Here is an 8836-nt window from a genome sequence, read left to right on the forward strand (position 1 = left end):
GTCCTTTGGTGGCCGCTGGCGGTTATGGAAGGCTTGGCGTTGGCGGCGCCATTAGTTGTTCCGTGTGTTTTTTCTTTTCACTTCCTGGTTTGGCGGTCTAGTCTTTTTCTTCTGTGTTACTTTTCCTTCCGCTTCCTGGTTTATCGGTCTAGCCTTTTTTCTTGTTTCCGTATTTAACCACGCCCCTCTCTGGGCTCTGTGCGTTGCAACTTGTTTCTTTCGCTTTGTTGCCGTGCTACTGTGTTTCCAGTACTTCCTCTATTACCTAGTTGACTCAGTAACTATAGCAGAGATTCTTTCTTCTGCTTCTTCCCTTCCTTTTTTGCCTGTTTACTCCATTCTATTGATTTCCCGTGCCTTTCGGGGCTCCTCTATTCCTTCCTGTTTTCCGGATCTCGTTCCGGTATCTGGCAGTGGTGTGTTTTCCTCCATCCCGGGTTTCCCGGGCTTCTCATGCTACAACTCCAAAGACTACAGCTTTACAGCTTCGGAAAGACTTTCTTGCCTTTCACCTGCACTCCGGACTCTCCAGTCAACTCCTCCAGCACGCATTTGTTATCAACAACATCCGGCGAGAGGTTTTTTTAAGCGGCTGCTTTTTTCCTCTCTTCCTGGCTTCTTCGGGACGGGGCCGGCTGTTTTCCTGTTTATCAGGGAATCAGGGTGGCTTCTTCCCGCGGACGACCTTATCTCTTCACAAAGAAGAAAAGACCAAGAGGCAAGTCCTACAGACGAGGGAATCTTCTGGAAGAAACAGGTGAGGAGAAAGGGGAGGAGGACATAGACTTATCTGATTTGGAGGAATCTCCGTTATATCCCAGCACTTGTGACAGTTTGCAACGACCAGAAGAGAACACAATGTCTATCCCGGAACAGGTCCAAGAATTGCTCGCTGCAATGCAGAATGTGACGTTAGAATTACAGGCTGTGAAAGCCGAAAACACTGCTTTGAGGCAGCGTGTCGATCACTTTGAACAGTCCCGGAGTGATTTGCCTCCCATGCCCTTAGCCTGCGGTAAATACGATGGCTCTCCGGCTAGTTTCAAAGAGTTCATGGAGGCATGCATAATCTATTTCACTTTCAGACCACAAGCTTATGCCTCAGACTCAGCCCGTATAGGTTTTCTAATTTCTAACCTTACGGGTAACGCCCTTTCTTGGGCTACCCCTCTGGTGACCGGTGCCAGCCCTTTACTCCAAGATTATGCCGGTTTCACCGCCCAATTCAAAACGGCTTTTGAAAGGCAAGAGTCTGCGGCAGTCGCCAGCGAACAGCTACTGGATATCCGACAAGGAAGTATGGATCTGCTGACATACATCTCCCGTTTTAAACGGGTGGCTGCTGACGCAGGTTGGCAAGAGAACGCTCAGTACACCATCTTTCGGAGAGGATTAAGGGAGGAACTCAAAGATGAATTAGCAAGGGTTAACCGACCAGCTACTTTAACCGATCTGTGGTCTACTGTTATTCAACTGGACTACCGCATCTCTGAACGACGGTCCGAACGTCGTAAACAACGTGGATTTCCTGCTACACTTGATCCTGGATTACCCCCCCCTTCTTCCACCTGTATGTCAAAAGAGGAACCAATGCAGATTGGAACTACCCGAGGGCCACTCACCCCGGAAGAAAGAAGAAGACGCAGAGATAACAACCTGTGTATGTATTGTGGATCCAATCAACATATACTTAGAGACTGTCCTAACGTACCTCCCAGACGTTCGGGAAACGCCAATCCTCGGAACTAGTTGGGACAAGTTACCGAGGGGGATTACCTGGTCCCTTCGTCTCTTTATCGGTCACACCCACGCCATCCACAGTAGAAGACAACCGTCTGATGGTAGTTGGAGTGGAGTTAAGCCTCTCTCAGCAGTCCTATGAGGTTTTGGCACTGCTGGACTGTGGTGCTGCCGGTTGCTTTATGGATTTGGTTTGGGCGGAAAAGGTTGGCATTCACCGTTTGCAAAAGGACGAGGATCAAAAGGTGGAGGGCGTAGACGGCAGACCACTCAGCTCGGGCCTTATCACTCATACTACACCTCCTATGCAGATGAAAATCCTACATCACAACGAGACCATTCAATTTGACCTCATCCGAGCTGCACATTTCCCATTGATCCTGGGAGTCTCGTGGCTTCGGAAGCATAATCCGACCATAGATTGGACAAAGAATCAACTGTCCTTTACATCAGCCTTTTGTCGTAGTTCATGTTCCTCACAGACCCAACATACTACGGTTCATGTTTGTCCGGAATTAGACTCTAGTTCAGAGGCACTTAAGGTAAACAGTATTCCCAGAGAATACCTCCGCTACCAGGAGGTATTTACGGACGATGGTCCTCAGAAGTTACCACCTCATAGACCAGAGGACTGTCAGATCGTTCTCCAGCCCAATGCTGTTGTACCTTTTGGAAGGATGTTTTCTCTTTCTCTTAAGGAAAAGAAAGCACTTAAAGAATACCTGGATGCAAATACACATCATGGCCTGATCCGACCTTCGTTTTCTCCTGCTGGGGCTTCGCTTTTCTTTGTTCCAAAGAAAGGTTCCGATGAACTTCGCCCTTGCATTGACTATAGGGGTCTTAACCAAGTTACTCTCAGAGATAGGTATCCCATGCCACTTATCGGAGACATCCTAGAAGCTGTTCAAGGGGCGAAGATCTTCTCTAAGATCGATTTAAGAAGAGCCTACCACCTTTTGAGGATACGATCCGGTGACGAATGGAAGACGGCTTTTCGCACTCCCTTCGGTCACTATGAATATTGTGTTATGCCGTTTGGTCTTGTCAATGCTCCATCTGTATTTCAGAGATTCATGGATCGCATTTTCTCCGATCTACTTTTCCATTCTGCTGTCGTCTACCTCGACGACATTTTGGTGTATTCTAAAGACGCTCAACTTCATGCTAAACATCTCCACCAAGTCCTTCAAAGATTGCAAGACAATCTACTCAAGGCCAATGCTGACAAGTGCATTTTTCAAGTCTCCGAGGTCAACTATCTTGGCTTTATCCTGTCTTCAGAAGGTATTCGCATGGATTCCGCTAAGACCGACGCCATCTTGCAATGGCCAACACCCCATACCATCAAAGACGTCCAAAGGTTTTTAGATCTAGCCAATTTTTATCGCAAATTCATCCAAGGATTCTCGGATCGAGTTCTTCCCATTACAAGGTTGCTAAAGAAGTCATCCATGCCCTTCTCCTGGTCTTCTGAGGCAAACCGGGCTTTCCAACTTCTCAAGAAGGAATTCTGCTCTGCCCCGGTACTTCATCAACCAGATCAGAATCTAAGATTCATTGTGGAGACTGACGCCTCTTCTGCAGCAATTGGAGCAGCTCTCCTACAGGAACACGGGGAGCTAGAACATCCCGTTGCCTACATGTCCAAAACACTGAACGACAGTCAAACACATTATTCGGTGATTGAAAAAGAACTTCTGGCCATGAAATCCGCATGCGAAGAATGGCGACATCTCCTACAGGGAGCTACTCATCCTTTTGAGATCAGAACAGATCATAAAAATCTTAAGATCCTGCAGAAGATGGAATGCGTCAACTCGCGTCAAGCTCGCTGGGCACATTTTTTCTCCCAATATGATTTCGTACTGACTTACTTACCAGGTTCCAAGAACATACTTGCTGATGCCCTTTCCAGAAGACCAGTACCAGACAGGGTTCTGAAGGAATTTCCCAGCCTCATGCTACCAGACGTTAAAGTGATCTGTTTTGTGGATTCGTTTCTGGACAGAGTCCGTGAGGTCACACGGTCCACTAACCCTCTTCCGAAGGATCTATCCATGCAAGGTGGTTTATGTTTTCAACAACAACGACTATTTCTACCAGACAGCATCTCCCGTCAGTCGGCATTAAAATGGTGCCATGATGATCCAACAGCGGGACACAGAGGTGTAAAGAACACCTTGGAGTTGCTTCTTCGCAGGTTCTGGTGGCCTGGGATGGCCAAAGAAGTTACAACCTACGTCGAGTCATGCCCTGTATGTTGTCGATCAAAGTACAGCACTCAAAAGGCAATAGGGCTTCTCCAACAACAGGACCTTCCGAAGAGACCCTGGTGCGTTATTTCTACGGATTTCATCGTGGATCTGCCACCTTCAGAAGGTTGTTCATGCATCATGGTAACGGTCGATTGCTTCACCAAGATGGCACATTTCACTCCTTTGGCGGGTCTTCCTACTGCAGCCGAGATGGCGGCAGTGTTTGCCAGGGAAATATTCCGCTTACATGGTACCCCGGACAAGATTATTTCTGACAGGGGATCTCAGTACACCTCGAAGTTCTGGAAGGAACTTTGTGAAAGACTGGGTATGGAACGAGCTTTGTCATCCGGTTTCCACCCACAGACCAATGGACAGACAGAAAGAACGAACGCCACTCTGGAGCAATATCTTCGGTGTTTCGCTAATGCCCAACAGGACAATTGGGTTAGTCTGTTGGTTACTGCAGAATTTGCCTATAACAATGCAGAGCACAGTGCCACTGGTCTCAGTCCTTTCTTTTGTTCCTATGGTTTCCATCCTAGCTTTATTCCTTCTCTCTCTTTTCCTCCTTCTACAACTCCATCTGTTGATGCCCTCCTTACCAGTATCTCGGATGCTCACAAGTCTGCCACGAGTTGCTTGCGAGCTAGCAGTCTCCGGTACCGATCTTACTGCAACCTTAAGCGCCAGCCGGTTCCGGCATGGCGTAAGGGCACCAAGGTCTGGTTGTCTACTAGGTTTCTACCTCGTTGGCTACACCCCTCTAAACTTTCACCCCGCTATCTGGGTCCTTTCCCAATTCTACGACAGATCAATCCTGTGGCCTTTCGTCTCCAGTTGCCGAAACATATGCACCGTCTCCATCCGGTGTTTCATTCCTCCCTCCTTAGGGAATACAAGAGTGATCCCTACCTTCGCACTTTGCCGCATGATCCGGTTCCCAAAGTGGTTCCTTCTGATGAGTATGAGGTGGCCTCCATCAGGGACTCCCGCTATCATCAGGGTCGCTTGGAGTATCTCATCCACTGGAAAGGATATCCGCACTCAGAGGACTCCTGGGAACCGGTGTCTCATGTTCACGCTCCGGCATTGATTCAGCGGTTTCACCGTCTGTTCCCGGGTAAACCGGGGGGGTGCCGTTTGGGAGGGGGCATACTGTCATGCCGCCGTCCTTTGGTGGCCGCTGGCGGTTATGGAAGGCTTGGCGTTGGCGGCGCCATTAGTTGTTCCGTGTGTTTTTTCTTTTCACTTCCTGGTTTGGCGGTCTAGTCTTTTTCTTCTGTGTTACTTTTCCTTCCGCTTCCTGGTTTATCGGTCTAGCCTTTTTTCTTGTTTCCGTATTTAACCACGCCCCTCTCTGGGCTCTGTGCGTTGCAACTTGTTTCTTTCGCTTTGTTGCCGTGCTACTGTGTTTCCAGTACTTCCTCTATTACCTAGTTGACTCAGTAACTATAGCAGAGATTCTTTCTTCTGCTTCTTCCCTTCCTTTTTTGCCTGTTTACTCCATTCTATTGATTTCCCGTGCCTTTCGGGGCTCCTCTATTCCTTCCTGTTTTCCGGATCTCGTTCCGGTATCTGGCAGTGGTGTGTTTTCCTCCATCCCGGGTTTCCCGGGCTTCTCATGCTACAACTCCAAAGACTACAGCTTTACAGCTTCGGAAAGACTTTCTTGCCTTTCACCTGCACTCCGGACTCTCCAGTCAACTCCTCCAGCACGCATTTGTTATCAACAACATCCGGCGAGAGGTTTTTTTAAGCGGCTGCTTTTTTCCTCTCTTCCTGGCTTCTTCGGGACGGGGCCGGCTGTTTTCCTGTTTATCAGGGAATCAGGGTGGCCTCTTCCCGCGGACGACCTTATCTCTTCACAAAGAAGAAAAGACCAAGAGGCAAGTCCTACAGACGTAAGAATCTTCTGGAAGAAACAGGTGAGGAGAAAGGGGAGGAGGACATAGACTTATCTGATTTGGAGGAATCTCCGTTATATCCCAGCACTTGTGACACTAAGCAGAAGAGGAAGTGAGAATGAAGTGCCCCTGCGTCAGTCTGCAGGACGGAGAACATCATAGAGCAAACCAGCAGGTGAGCTCAGCCTACCATGGGAAGGGGAATCGGGGGAAGGGGAGTATACACTGTCAGGTACATGCATGACACATGTGTTCTTGTTTAGGAGGGAGCCCTGAGACCACGACCTGCAGCTCTTCCCCACCCCAACCCCAGCTTGCAGAGAGGGATACCTTCCAGCGCTCCACAGGGCGAGACAAGGTTGGAGAGTTTGGATGCTCCCGCAAGGTCAAGGTAAGCGTTGCAAGTACTACCAGTCACTTAACATCCAGACCTGTACAAAACACTCTGCTGTGCCAGCTTCCCTGGTTCCACCCACAATGCTATGCTCCTACGCAATAGTATACTGCCTGTATACATGGAGAGGCACAGAGGACAACGGACATGGATAGTGGGTGAGTACAAGTGCTATCACAAAATGTCAATGTTCTGCAATGCAGACAAGCATATTTGGTGAGGTGGGGGTGTTTCATGGGCAGTACAGCAACACGCATGCCCTGACAAGGCGATTACATGTAGGACCTGCCCTCTTACCACACAAGTTCCAGTCTACACACCACAGGACAAGTACATGCTGGACAAATCGGTATGAATACACATATGCACATTGACACAATGGACTACCAATACACACACATGAATACAGGTATCACAATGCCACATGATAGATCCTTAATCATTGTATCACAAAGTGTGACATGACAACAATACCAGTAGCCCTGGCAGTTCCTCAGCCAAGAACTCATGTACATGACACTATCAAATAAGAGACGCTGATACCAGAAACCCACTGAGGCACAAAGGTAACCAACCATCAGGGCACATGCGCAAGAGCAACAGACAGGCCCAACACAGGCACCACATCATCTTGCCATGACAACCATAGACCTTGGAAATGACAACTGCTGCAAGTGTGTTGGGTAACACAACTATGCAAATACTGCTTAATAGAACATGCACATACTGTGACAAAATGACATGTGGTGCAATGAAGCCCCTAGCGCATGCCCCGAATGCCCATCGACATGATGCAGTGAATGGCAACACCTACAGAATGCACTGTGGCTTATACCTTTCTGCTTGCAGGTGATTCTGGATACCTATAGCTGCCATGGCTCATGAGTTGGCCTACAATGATGCACACAGCAGGACCAGGCTCTGTATTGAGCAGACCTTCAGTCTTCTGAAGGCCATTTCCACTACCTGGACCGTACTGGAGGGGCACTTATGTATAGGCCTAAAAAGGTAGGACAAATTGTGCTGGTCTGTGCCATGCTGCACAAAATATGCCTCAAGAGGAATGTCCCTCTACCCCCTGATGTGGACATGCCACCCCCTGAGGATGCGGATAGGCTGCCTGTGGCTGAGGCATTCAGACACATTGGCCGAGATGACGTCAGAGCAGGATGAATGGCTTGCCCATGGACATTTTTCTTTTAGCACATTTCTTTCCACATGCCACCCACCACTGTATATAGTTTCTCATTAATGATTAATCACATGGGCACAATAAGGAATGTCCTGGCATTGCTTTGGGTGAACTAAGGTTTAATGTGAAAATGATCATGCACAGCCTCCCCCACCACCCAACACCACCCCCAACACACCCTCCCTCCACCCCCTTCACATAACACCATCCAAAACACACCCTTCATCTACTCTTCCCCACAACACCACCCCAACACATGGTCCCTCCACCCCTTCCCCACAACACCATATCCAACACACCATCACCCTTCTCCCTCCCCACAACACCAGCCCCAACACACCCTGCCTCCGCCCCCTCCCCACAACACCATCCCCAAAACACCCTCCCTCCACCCACTCCCAACACCATCCCCAACACACCCTCCCTCCACCCCTCCCCACAACACCAACCCAAACACACCCTCCACCCCCTCCACACAACACCATCCCCAACACAACCTTCCCTCACCCCCTCCACACGACACCATCCCCAACACATCCGCCCTCCACCCCCTCCCCACAACACCATCTGCAACACACGCTCCATCCACCCGCTCCCCACAACACCATCCCCAACACACACACCTCTACACCCTCCCCACCACACCATCGCCAACACGCCCTCATTCTACCCCCTCCCCACAACACCATCCCCAACACACCCTCCCTCCACCCCCTCCCAACACCATCCCCAACACAACCCCCGTCTACCCCCTCCCAACAACACCATCCCCAACACACCCTCCCCCACTTCCTCCTCACCACAACACCATCCCCAACACACCCTCCCTCCACCTCCTCCACACAACACCACCCCCAACACATGGTCCCTCCACCCCTTCCCCAAAACACCATCTCCAACACACCATCACCCTTCTCCCTCCCCACAACACCAGCCCCAACACACCCTCCCTCCACCCCCTCCCCACAACATCATCCCCAAAACACCCTCCCTCCACCCACTCCCAACACCATCCCCAACACACCCTCCCTCCACCCCTCCCCACAACACCAACCCCAACACACCCTCCACCCCCTCCACACAACACCATCCCCAACACAACCTCCCCTCACCCGCTCCACACAACACCATCCCCAACACACCCGCCTTCCACCCTCCCCACAACACCCTCCGCAACACACGCTCCATCCACCCCCTCCCCACTACAGCATCCCCAACATACACACCTCTACACCCTCCCCACAACACCATCTCCAACACACCATCACCCTTCTCCCTCCCCACAACACCAGCCCCAACACACCCTGCCTCCGCCCCCTCCCCACAACACCATCCCCAAAACACC

The sequence above is a fragment of the Ambystoma mexicanum genome, chromosome 12 (assembly GCF_040938575.1).
Source record: "Ambystoma mexicanum isolate Mex_15411 chromosome 12, UKY_AmexF1_1, whole genome shotgun sequence".
Taxonomy (NCBI): domain Eukaryota; kingdom Metazoa; phylum Chordata; class Amphibia; order Caudata; family Ambystomatidae; genus Ambystoma; species Ambystoma mexicanum.